Here is a 12,806-nt window from a genome sequence, read left to right as displayed (position 1 = left end):
ATGCAGTATAATCTATAAAAATTTTGAATCACAGTGTTTCATGCCTGAAACTAAGATAATATTGTAAGTCAATTATACTTCAAAAAAAAGAAAAAAGAAAAACTGTAAATATTGCCTTAAAAAAATCAAGAAGAACAAATCAGTTTATCATCAGAATCCTCCACTTTAGTATTAGCAAACAGTGAATTAGTGTCTTAAAAATCCTTGGGGGGCTTCCCTGGTGGCGCAGTGGTTGAGAGTCAGCCTGCCGATGCAGGGGACACGGGTTCGTGCCCCGGTCCGGGGGGATCCCACATGCCGCGGAGCGGCTGGGACCGTGAGCCATGGCCGCTGAGCCTGCGCGTCCGGAGCCTGTGCTCCGCAACGGGAGAGGCCACGACAGTGAGAGGCCTGCGTACCGCAAAAAAAAAAAAAAAAATCCTTGGGTAAGGGAAAATGTGGTCCTAAATTTTAGAATCATTTAAGCAAAAGCTCATGGAAGTGGGAGCTCAGTAGTTGTGGCTCACGGGCTTAGCTGCTCCACGGCATGTGGGATCTTCCCAGACCAGGGATTGGACCCGTGTCCCCTGCATTGGCAGGCAGATTCTCAACCACTGCGCCATCAGAGAAGCCCTGGTTATCTGTTTTAAATATAGCAGTGTGTACATGTCAATCCCAATCTCCCAATCTATCCCTCCCGCTCCCCGACCCTTTCCCCCTGGTAACTATAAGTTCATTCTCTAAGTCTGTGAGTCCGTTTTTTATTTTTTTTTAATTTGCCCTGCCTCGCAGTTTGTGGGATCTTTGTTCCCTGACCAGGGGTTGAACCCGGGCCCTCAGCAGTGAAAGTGCGGAGTCCTAACCCCTGACTGCTGGGAATTCCCGTTTCCGGTTTGTAAATAAGTTCATTTGTATCATTTTTTTTTTTAGATTCCGCACATAAGCAATATCATATGATATTTGTCTTTGTCTGACTTACTTCACTTAGTATGATAATCTCCAGGTCCATCCATGTTGCTACAAATGGCATTAATTTTATTCTCTTTAATGGCTGAATAATATTCCATTGTATATATGTACTACATCTTCTTTACCCATTCATCTATTGATGAATATTTAGGTTGCTTCCATGTTTTGGCTATCATAAACAGCGCTGCAATGAACATTGGGGTGCATGTATCCTTTCAATGTTTTTCTCTGGATATTTGCCCAGGAGTGGGATTACTGGATCATATGGTAGCGCTATTTTTACTTTCTTAAGGAACCTCCATATTGTTCTCCATAGTGGTTGTACCAATTTACATTCCCACAAAGAGTGTAGGAGGGTTCCCTTTCTCCATACCCTCTCCAGCATTTATTGTCTGTAGACTTTTTGATGATGGCCATTCTGACTGGTGTGAGGTGATATCTCATGGTAGTTTGATTTGCATTTATCTAACAATTAGCGATGTTGAGCATCTTTTCACGTACCTCTTTGCCATCTGTATGTCCTCTTTGGAGAAATGCCTACTTAAGTCTTCCGTGCATTTTTTAAAATTAATTTTTATTAGAGTATAGTTGCTTCTACCTATTTTTTGATTGGGTTGTTTTTTTGATATTGAGCCACATGAGCTATTTGTAAATTTTGTAGATTAATCCCTTGTTGTTTGCATCATTTGCAAATATTTTCTCCCATTCTGTGGGTTGTCTTTCCGTCTTGTTTATTGGTTTCCTTTGCTGTGCAAAAGCTTTTCAGTTAATTAGGTCTCATTCATTTATTTGTTTTTATTGCTTTTCAGTTTAATTAGGTCTCATTCATTTATTTTTGTTTTTATTGCCATTACTCTAGGAGATGCATTGAAAAAGATATTGCTGTGATTTATGTCAAAGAGTGTTTGCTGCCTATGTTTTCCTCTAAGAGTTTTACAGTACCCGGTCTTACATTTAGGTCTCTAATCCATTTTGAGTTTATTTTTGTGTATAGTGTTAAAGAATGTTCTAATTTCATTTTTTTATGTGTAGCTGTCCAGTTTTCCCAGAACTATATATATATATATATATATATATATATATATATTGCCCGCTCCGCTCAGCATGCAGGATCTTAGTACCCCAACCAGGAATCGAACCCTCACCCCCTGCAGTGGAAGTGCGGAGTCTTAACCAGTGGACCACCAGGGGAGTCCCCTCCCAGCACCATTTATTGAAGAGGCTGTCTTTTCTCCATTATATAGTCTTGCCTCCTTTGTCGTAGATTAATTGAGCATCAGGTGCGTGGGTGAGAATATCTAAATAAATGCAATACAACTACACCTCCACTAGAATGGCTAAAATAAAAATATCAATACTGAGTGTTGGTTGGTAAGAATGTGGAGTAACCGGAATTCTCATACACTGCTGGTGAAAGCATAAATTGGTACGACCACCTTAGGAAACCGTTAGCTGAAAACGTATAACACCAAGCATATGCATTCCCTATGAATCTGCAAATTGACTTCTGGCTTTTACACAAAATGTGTATATATGAGCCCTAAAAACCATGTACAAAAAAGTTCATAGCAGTATTTTTTGTAACAGCTCAAAACTGGAGACAACCGAAATGTCCATCAACAGTGGAATGGATAAATAAGCCTATACTGTGTTGCATGTCAATTATATCTCAGTAAAACTGGGAAAAATAAGCAGTAGCCCCTCTTTTCTTGAAGAGGAGCAACTGTCTTGCCAATTACTGAATTAAAAAAAAAATCTGGGCTTCCCTGGTGGCGCAGTGGTTGAGAGTCCGCCTGCCGATGCAGGGGACACGGGTTCGTGCCCTGGTCCGGGAAGATCCCACATGCCGCGGAGCGGCCGGGCCCGTGAGCCATGGCCGCTGAGCCTGCGCGTCCGGAGCCTGTGCTCGGCAACGGGAGAGGCCACAACAGCGAGAGGCCCGCGTTCCGAAAAAAAAAAAAAAAAAAAAAACTGAGTTCTCTAAATAATATCAGTTTCTTGTCTAGTTCTCTTGTGATCCCCTCAAGCGCTAATTATAAAGTTAAACCTCCAAAAGACCTAAATAAAATAGTGGTGGAAAAAGGAGATGGTGGGAAAAACAGAAAAGGAAAGTAGTTAACACATATAAATATACACAGGGCATAGCAGGGAAGAATATAAAGGAAAGGTTGTAATTGTCATTTCTACAACGGGTAGTAAGGTCAAAGAAGGTTTTTATGATTTTCCTCTTCCATTACTGTTTCCTTTGCCTTCAGCCAGTAAACTTCCTGGCTGGAGTTTTTTACCCAGTAGCGTGACTTAAACTTTTATTCCTGAGGGATCTAAACTCGTGGTGATCTTGTCTTTATGGAGTTGGCAGTAATCTTCCATTAACTTTGATGCTGAATCCTGGGAGTCCCCAGGGATCCATTTGTATTCTTACTCTGAAACAACGGCAGGTGAGGTGAGAACTACCTCTCCCCAGAAGGTATCTCCAGGTATAAGGGAGTCCCTGCTTCTTACCAAAAGATGGTGGCAGATTGATTTAACTGTTGAGGAGGGTCATGAGGGGTTCAATATGATCCCTGTTCAGTTTTTTAGGTTACCACCCTTTTCTCAATCAATATCTTAAATTTTACATGGTAGACATATAACCACCAGACACTAACTGAACTGACATTTTAATTCGGCTTATTGGATCAATCTTCAAGTTTGGTTTTACAATGATCAGAAAGCTATCTGTGGTTAAATAACAGAATACTAGAAATTTCCTAGAATTCTACTGTGCCTTGAAATCTGTGGGATTTGAGGTTGTCCTCTTTCTTTAAGCCATCCAGTACCATTAAAAGCAACCACTCCAGGGAATTCCCTGGTGGTCCAGTGTTTAGGATTCCATGCTACCACTGCAGGGGGCACGGGTTTGATCCCTGGTCAGAGAACTAAGATCCTGCAAGCCACACGCGTGGCCAAAAAATAAAGAAGAAAAGCAACCATTCCACTTCTCAGGCTATAAATTCACACCGTTAATTCTTTTTTGTTTTCTTTAATTGAAAACAGGGTTTAGTCATTTTAACTGATAATTGGAGTACAGGCTAGTGGTAAGATAAAATCAGAAACTGAGTTTAGTACATTTTGCTTTTGTTCAGAACAAAATATCAACTGATGAGTTTTTAATTTTTCCTGAAATTATTTCCATTAGATTTTTAAAAATTATTTATTAAATTTTTATTGGAGTGTAGTTGATTTACAATGTTGTGTTAGTTTCAGGTGTACAGCAAAGTGAATCAGTTATATACATATATCCACTCTTTTTCTTTTAGATTCTTTTCCCATATAGGGCGTTATAGAGTATTGAGTAGAGTTCCCTGTGCTATACAACAGCTTCTTATTAGTTATCTATTTTATATATAGTAGTGTGTATATGTCAGTCCCAATCTCTCAATTTATCCCTCTCCCCCTTATCCCCGGTAACCGTAAATTTGTTTTCTACATCCGTGACTCTACTTCTGTTTTGCAAATAAGTTCATTTTTACCCCTTTTTTTAAGATTCCACATATAAGCGATATCACATGATATTTGTCTTTCTGTGTCTGACTTACTTCACTCAGTATGACAATCCCTAGGTCTATCCATGTTGCTGCAAATGGCTTTATTTTGTTCTTTTTGTGGCTGAGTAATATTCCATTGTATTTATATACCACATCTTCTTTATCCATTCCTCTGCTGATGGACTTTTAGGTTGCTTCCATGTCCTTGCTATTGTTAATAGTGCTGCAATGAACATTGGGTGCATGCATCTTTTTTTTTTTAAATTTTTTTGGAGTACAGTTGCTTTACAATGTTGTGTTAGTTTCTACTGTACAGCAAAGTGAATCAGCTATACATGTATATATATATATCCCCTCTTTTTTGGATTTCCTTCCCATTTAGGTCACCACAGAGCACTGAGTAGAGCTCCCTGTGCTATATGGTAGGTCCTCATTAGTTATCTATTTTATACATACTATCAATAGTGTATATATCTCAATCCCAAGCTCCCAATTCATCCCACCCCCACTTTTCCCCTTGGTATCCATACGTTTGTTCTCTATGTCTGTGTCTCTATTTCTCCTTTGTAAATAAGACTGTCTATACCAATTTTTTCAGATTCCACATATATGCATTAATATACGATATTTGTTTTTCTCTTTCTGACTTACTTCACTCTGTATGACAGTCTCTAGGTCCATCTGCATCTCTACAAATGACCCAATTTTGTTTCTTTTTATGGCTGAGTAATATTCCATTGTATATATGTACCACATCTTCTTTATCTATTCCTCTGCTGATGGATATTTAGATGGCTTCCATATACTGGCTATTGTGAATAGTGCTGCAATGAACATTGGGGTACATGTACCTTTTTGAATTCTGGTTTTCTCTGGATATGTGCCCAGTAATGGGATTGCTGAGTCACATGGTAGATCTATTTTTAGTTTTTTATCCTTTTGTCATAGATTAGGTGACCATATGTGTGTGGGTTTATCTCTAGGCTTCCTATCCTATTCTATTGATCTATATTTCAGTTTTTGTGCCAGTACCATACTGTTTTGATTACTGTAGCTCTGTAGTATAGTCTGAAGTCAGGGAGTCTGATTCCTCCAGCTCCGTTTTTCTTTCTCAATATTGCTTTGGCTATTCTGGGGTCTTTTGTGTTTCACACCATTCATTCTTGATGTCTTCCATCTTATTCTTTCATAGGTGCATTGAAATCATCCAAAGCCCTGTCCTCAACAGGCAAGAAATAACTTGAATAGCTATTTAACTTCCCTGAGCTGTTTGATTTCAGATCCCCATTTATGAATATTGTGGAATTGCCACCACTTTGGGCCCTACCTGGGCAAAGCAATCACAGTTAGATTCCTCCATTTTCTGGAGGGTTTGCTGCCTGCAACCTACCCTTAATATCAATTTCTGTAGGAGTTATAATTCTCAACAGAAAGCCTAGGTAGAAAAGAGAAGGCAATTATTGGAAGGATGTGGAGGGTTCCTTGGTCATGTTCCTGTGCCCTGGCAGTCAGGAGGCAGGGAAGAAGTCTCTGTCTTTTTTTAAAATTTATTATTTATTTGGTTGTGCTGGGTCTTAGTTGCGACAGGTGGGCTTCTTAGTTGTGGCACATGGGCTCCTTAGTTGTGGCATGCAAACTCTTAGTTGTGGCATGCATGTGGTATCTAGTTCCCTGACCAGGGATCGAACCTGGGCTCCCTGCATTGCGAGCACAGAGTCTTAGCCACTGCGCCTCCAGGGAAGTCCCCAAGAAGTCTCTTGATTTCTGTAGCAGGGTGTGGGGATGCCCCCTTCACCTGAATTTAGATAATGGTATTTCCCAAACCCAGGATGGGGATTTCTATGCTGTGCAGCCAAAAGAAAAGAAAAGAAAAGATTCTACAAATGTCCACTACATTTTCTACTTCTCTCTTTTAGATTTAAGAATCTTTCAGTTGAGACTTTTGGGATTTTCCTGTGAGAGTCTATATTGCCTGCAGATATTTTTGTCTCCTCTTTTCCAGTATTTATACCTACATAAAAAAAATTTACAGCAATGTCTGGATATTTCCAAGAAATGCTAAATAGTGTATTGATAGCAAGTATTCTCATGTTTTTTTTTTTTATTTTGAGGTATAGTTGACATGTAACATTATATTATTTTCAGGTGTAAAACAGAATGATTTGATATTTGTGTATATTGCAATATGATCACCACAATAAGTCTAGTTAACATCTGTCACTATACACAGAAAAATCTTTTTTCTTCTGATGAGACGTTTTAAGATTAACTCTCTTAGCAACTTTCAAATGTGTAATATAATATTACTAACTACAGTCACCATGCTGTACATACATCCCCATGACTTATTTTATAATTGGAAGTTTGTATCTTTGTCTATTCTTTTGAGGTACACAGACCTCTCACTGTTGTGGCCTCTCCCGTTGCGCAGGCTCAGCGGCCATGGCTCATAGGCCCAGCCGCTCTGCGGCTTGTGGGATCTTCCCGTACCGGGGCACGAACCCGTGTCCCCTGCATTGGCAGGCGGACTCCCAACCACTGCGCCACCAGGGAAACCCCATAAGTTTGTATCTTTTGACCTTCTTCACCCATTTTGCTCACCCATCACCCCCCACCTCTAGCAACCACCAATCTGCTTTCTGTATCTGTGAGCTTGGGTTTTTGTTTTCACATACAAGTGAGATTGTATGGTATTTGTCTTTCTCTGACTTATGTAAGTTAGCGTAATGCTCTCAAGGTCAATCCATATTGTTGCAAATGGCAAGATTTTCTTCTTTTTAAAGGCTGAATAATATTCCATTGTATTTATATACCACAATTTCTTTACCCATTCATTCTTTGGTGGACATAGGTTGTTTTCATATCTTGGCTATTGTAAATAATGCTGCAATGAACAGGGGGGTGGTGCATATATCTTTTTGAGTTAGTGTTTTTGGTTTTGTTTTTGGATAAATACCCAGAAGTGGAATTGCTGGATCATACAGTAGTGGTATTTTTAATTTTTGAAGAACATCCATACTGTTTTCCATAGTGGCTGCATCATTTTACATTCCCAACAGTGCATGAGGGTTCTCTTTTCTCCACATCCTCACCCACACTTGTTAAGTGGTCCTCATTTTCAATGAGAGCCCCTTTGATAAATGTTTTTTGTTAAGTATGATAACTTTAGCTTAATGTTGCTTTAAAATAATAAATGAAACATTCTACTCGTAGTGTATTAGTTTAAAATTAGGAGTGGAAATGATATTTTGCCAAATTATTTTTAAACCTCTATTGAAACGATCCTACATTTTTTTCAGTAAATTTATATCAATAAAATTTCTTACCTTAAACAATTCTTGTTTACTTAGAATAAACCTCATTTAGTTATGGTGTAGTATACATTGACTACAGTCTGGATTTGATTTGCTAGTATTTTATTTAGGATTGTTGTCTCTATATACCTGTGGTATAGGCCTATAGGATTTTCTTTTTTTAAGTCTGTTATCTCAGAATTTGATATCAGTATTATACTAACTTTGTAACAGGAATTTAGAAATTTGCTATCTTTGTGAATCATGCTCCGTGAAGATTAAAAAAAATAGTCTTACGTTTCTTTGGGAGAAATATCTTGACAACTACTTCACTTTCCTTTCATGGTTATTGATGTATTCAGATTTTGTCTTGGTTTAATTTTCATAATTTCTATTTTCCTAGAAAATCACTCAATCACAATTTAAAAATTTGGTATAAAAAATAATCTCATAATTTAAGAGCTTTTCTCTGTTTTGGGGTATTAACTTTCTCATAACAAATGTTGAGTATTATTTTCTATCTCATCCATATATTTTTGCTTCCTCATTTTTCTCTTGATATGTCCCATGTTTTTCTATTGCTCTGAACCAGCTCTTCTATTTATAAATGTCCTAATTTACTAATTCCTATTTTCTAATTGTTTTTGCTATTTTTATTAATTCTTTCATCCTGATTTTGTTGGCATTAGTTTCAAACATTTTGAATTTAATGCTTAGTTTGTTTTCTCATTCTCTCATATATAATAAAGGCTATGAATCTGCTTAGGATGGATAGCTGCACCTCATAAAATGTTACTCTATCCTTTCTTTAAAGAGTAGTCTTCAATCATAACTTTCTTCTCTGTGGCTATTTTTTTATTTTTTTGCAGTACGTGGGCCGCTCACTGTTGTGGCCTCTCCCGTTGCGGAGCACAGGCTCTGGACACGCAGGCTCAGCGGCCATGGCTCATGGGCCCAGCCGCTCCGCGGCATGTGGAATCTTCCCGGACCGGGACACGAACCTGTGTCCCCTGCATCGGCAGGCGGACTCTCAACCACTGTGCCACCAGGGAAGCCCTGTGGCTATTTATTTTGATGTTTAAAAACTTCCAACGGGTACTTTTGAGTATATACCTAGGCCTATACCATGATGGGTCACATGGTTTGACATTTTGAAGAGCCACCAAACTATTTTCTACAGTAGCTGCACCATTTCACATCTCCACCTGCAAGGTTGAGTTGTAATTTTTACACATCCTGGCCAATATGTTAATGTCCATCTTTTTTATTATAGCTATCTACGGGGTGTGAAATATCATATTGTGGTTTTGATTATCATTTCCCTAATGCCTCATGACTTGGGCAAATTTTCAGGTATTGTTCGTCATTTGTACATCTTCTTTGGAGAAATGTTTGTTCAGAGACTGCTATTATTTTTCCTGGGAGAACACCAAGAATCTAGTGCAGCAACAACAATCTTGAACCCAGCTTTCCTGCCTTCGCATTCAGTATTCTCCCCTGCAAATGGCAGACTAGATGATGTGCAGACATCTGCAGTTAGGCTCAGAAAAAGATTTTATTTCAACGTTAGTTAAGACATAAAACTTAAGGATCCAGTGGAATATGATTGAGGTACTGCCTTTCCACACCAATGAGCTTGTTTCAAGTCAACATTTACTGAACACCTACCATGTTTAAAGCACCCTGCTAGGGACTGGGAGAGACAATGAGATCAACACCCCCTCACAATATGAAATAATTCCGTTCTTTATTCCTGTTTTCTTACAATCTAACTTTTAGAAGATAAGGCAAAAATTGCCATTAGGAAAAGAAGAAAAACAGTTCCATTTAAGAACAATCACATAACTTAAATTGTGGTTTCATTAGCTCTTGGCTTTTTATGACTTTACTATTGCCATTCCACCAGTCAAAGTAACTTCATAGACTCAGCTCTTTAGGAATGTAAGTTTTCATTGGAGAGTTCCTTCAGTATTTAAGGGCGGAATGGTACTTTATCAGGTAGATCATACTCTTCCCGGTAACAGAAAAACTGTCTTTTTTTTGGGAGGGGGCGGGGGCGGGGAACATGCAGCCCGGCTTGCGAGATCCCAGTTCCACGTCCACGGATTGAACTTGGGCCCCGCAGTGAAAGTGCAGAGCCCTAACCACTGGACTGCCAGGGAATTCCCCAAACTGTCTGTTAATATGATGTTGCAGAGAAACCAAACTGCTGGAGGCACAAGGTTTAAACCTTGTCTACTCTGAACAAAGTAACACAGATGATGTTTTACACCGTAAGGTAGCAATTTTATAAAAGCCATTTGAATCACAACTCTGAGGCAACTTTCTTAAATTTGGTTTTGTGACATGTCATGCTCCTGGCATGACTACTGGCTACATGAGAAAGCTACTCTAATTCCTTTAATTATATATCTTCTTCCTGACCTGGCCTGGCCACTCATCTTTATTCAGTAGGTTTGGATCAAAAACATTCATTGACTGTTGCAAAACATTCAAAGAAAAGCATCTCCCACCACTGAGGCTATTCAAAAGAACATTTATTATAAGCTCTGAAGTCAGTTCCAGAAACATTTTTGAGCAACAATCGCCCTACTAAGGATGATGTTCATTTGGATAGAACTGTTATGTACTTTAAAAGGCATTTATTACTTTATAAGCCCATCTCATGCATTAACTCCCTATCCCAATTCCACCATTTCAATATTCTGTATATTATTTATTTCAGTACTCTTAACAAACATCTTTTCTAGATGTACCATTCATAGGGTGTTTCTAGAATCTAAGCACCATGTTTGTTCAATTTCGAACTATGATCTGGATCTAGAATCTCACCATAAATTAGCTTGTGGCCTTGGATTACCGTAACTTTTTGTCTTGGAGCCTCATTAAAACAAAAAACAAATATCAAAAAGGAACATATTGGCTGATTCAAATGGTGGCTGTAAGAAACTAAGGAAACATGCATTTTCAAAAACAGCTGAGTGAAATTATGGAAAAACAAAAATTTTCTTTCATGGTCTGAAGAAAATGTACTTTACAATTCAAAATTATACTTGAGATGGATGCAGATCCTTGAAGTTTTCTAGAGCAGAAATGACACTATACTGATTCAAAAGGAAAATATATTTGATAAGTTTGCATCAACATTTAATACGCCTATAGTTAAAATTCTACTGATGTATTTAAAAAATCCTAACAGTTGATCTGGGCCAGTTGGTATGCACAGGCAGAATTAATCACAAGCTTTACTTCATGATGTAAAAGGCAGCTCAAATTAAAATATTTTAGACAATTCTGGTTGAATAAAAAAACATGAAATTTGAATTTTTCTTATAAGCTGTCATCTTATACATGCTTCTCTAAATAATGAAGCAATAGATGCTATCACAAATAAGGGTGTTAGCATATAAATATATACCTAAATAAATATAACATTTTTGTATTAAAAATGATGCTAAGCATCTAGTACTATAAAGAGGGGGAAACAAGCCTAATACTGATGCAACTGTGTCCTATATTAGAATAATAACATAAACACAAAACTTATAGAACAATATGGTGATTAAGACCATGAGTTCTATCTCAAAGCAACATTAAAATTTTCCCAGTTTCAAAGCTTTTGCACAGCAAAGGAAACCATAAACAAAACCAAAAGACAACCCTCAGAATGGGAGAAAATATTTGCAAATGAAGCAACTGACAAAGGATTAATCTCCAAAATTTATAAGCAGCTCATGCAGCTCAATAACAAAAAAACAAACAACCCAATCCAAAAATGGGCAGAAGACCTTAGACATTTCTCCAAAGAAGATATACAGACTGCCAACAAACACATGAAAGAATGCTCAACTTCATTAATCATTAGAGAAATGCAAATCAAAACTACAATAAGATATCATCTCACACTGGTCAGAATGGGCATCATCAAAAAATCTAGAAACAATAAATGCTGGAGAGGGTGTGGAGAAAAGGGAACACTCTTGCACTGCTGGTGGGAATGTGAATTGGTACAGCCACTATGGAGAACAGTATGGAGGTTCCTTAAAAAACTACAAATAGAACTACCATATGACCCAGCAATCCCACTACTGGGCATATACCCTGAGAAACCCATAATTCAAAGAGTCATGTACCAAAATGTTCATTGCAGCTCTATGTACAATAGCCTGGAGATGGAAACAACCTAAGTGTCCATCATCGGATGAATGGATAAAGAAGACGTGGCACATATATACAATGGAATATTACTCAGCCATAAAAAGAAACGAAATTGAGCTATTTGTAATGAGGTGGATGGACCTAGAGTCTGTCATACAGTGTGAAGTAAGTCAGAAAGAGAAAGACAAATACCGTATGCTAACACATATATATGGAATTTAAGAAAAAAAAATGTCACGAAGAACCTAGGGGTAAGACAGGAATAAAGACACAGACCTACTAGAGAATGGACTTGAGGATATGGGGAGGGGGAAGGGTGAGCTGTGACAAAGCGCGAGAGAGGCATGGACATATATACGCTACCAAACGTAAAATAGATAGCTAGTGGGAAGCAGCCGCATAGCACAGGGAGATCAGCTTGGTGCTTTGTGACCACCTAGAGGGGTGGGATAGGGAGGGTGGGAGGGAGGGAGATGCAAGAGGGAAGAGATATGGGAACATACGTATAACTGATTCACTTTGTTATAAAGCAGAAACTAACACACCATTGTAAAGCAATTATACTCCAATAAAGATGTAAAAAAAAAATAATAATTTTCCCAGTTTAAGAAACATACAGTGTGTGTGTATAGGGAGGGGGGCCGGTGGGCAACTAAGGGAATGTGGAGAAAGGAAACTGAATATTCTATAGGGCATTAAAACAAAAGTCTTCTGTTTTCAGATAAAGAAATATGGAGTAAATAAAGAAAATACATATGTACCTAATTCAGGATAAATACTATATTAGAGCATAAATGAAAACTGAGTTTGGGGTTGACCTGGCATTGCATATACTGGTATGAAAACTGCACATAACTTTCCCTTTGTATCATAAAGTTAA

Source organism: Grampus griseus, assembly GCF_964374135.1.
Source record: "Grampus griseus genome assembly, chromosome: 17".
In the NCBI taxonomy this organism is placed as follows: domain Eukaryota; kingdom Metazoa; phylum Chordata; class Mammalia; order Artiodactyla; family Delphinidae; genus Grampus; species Grampus griseus.
The sequence above is the reverse complement of the archived record's forward strand: the minus strand, read 5'-3'. Positions refer to the sequence as shown.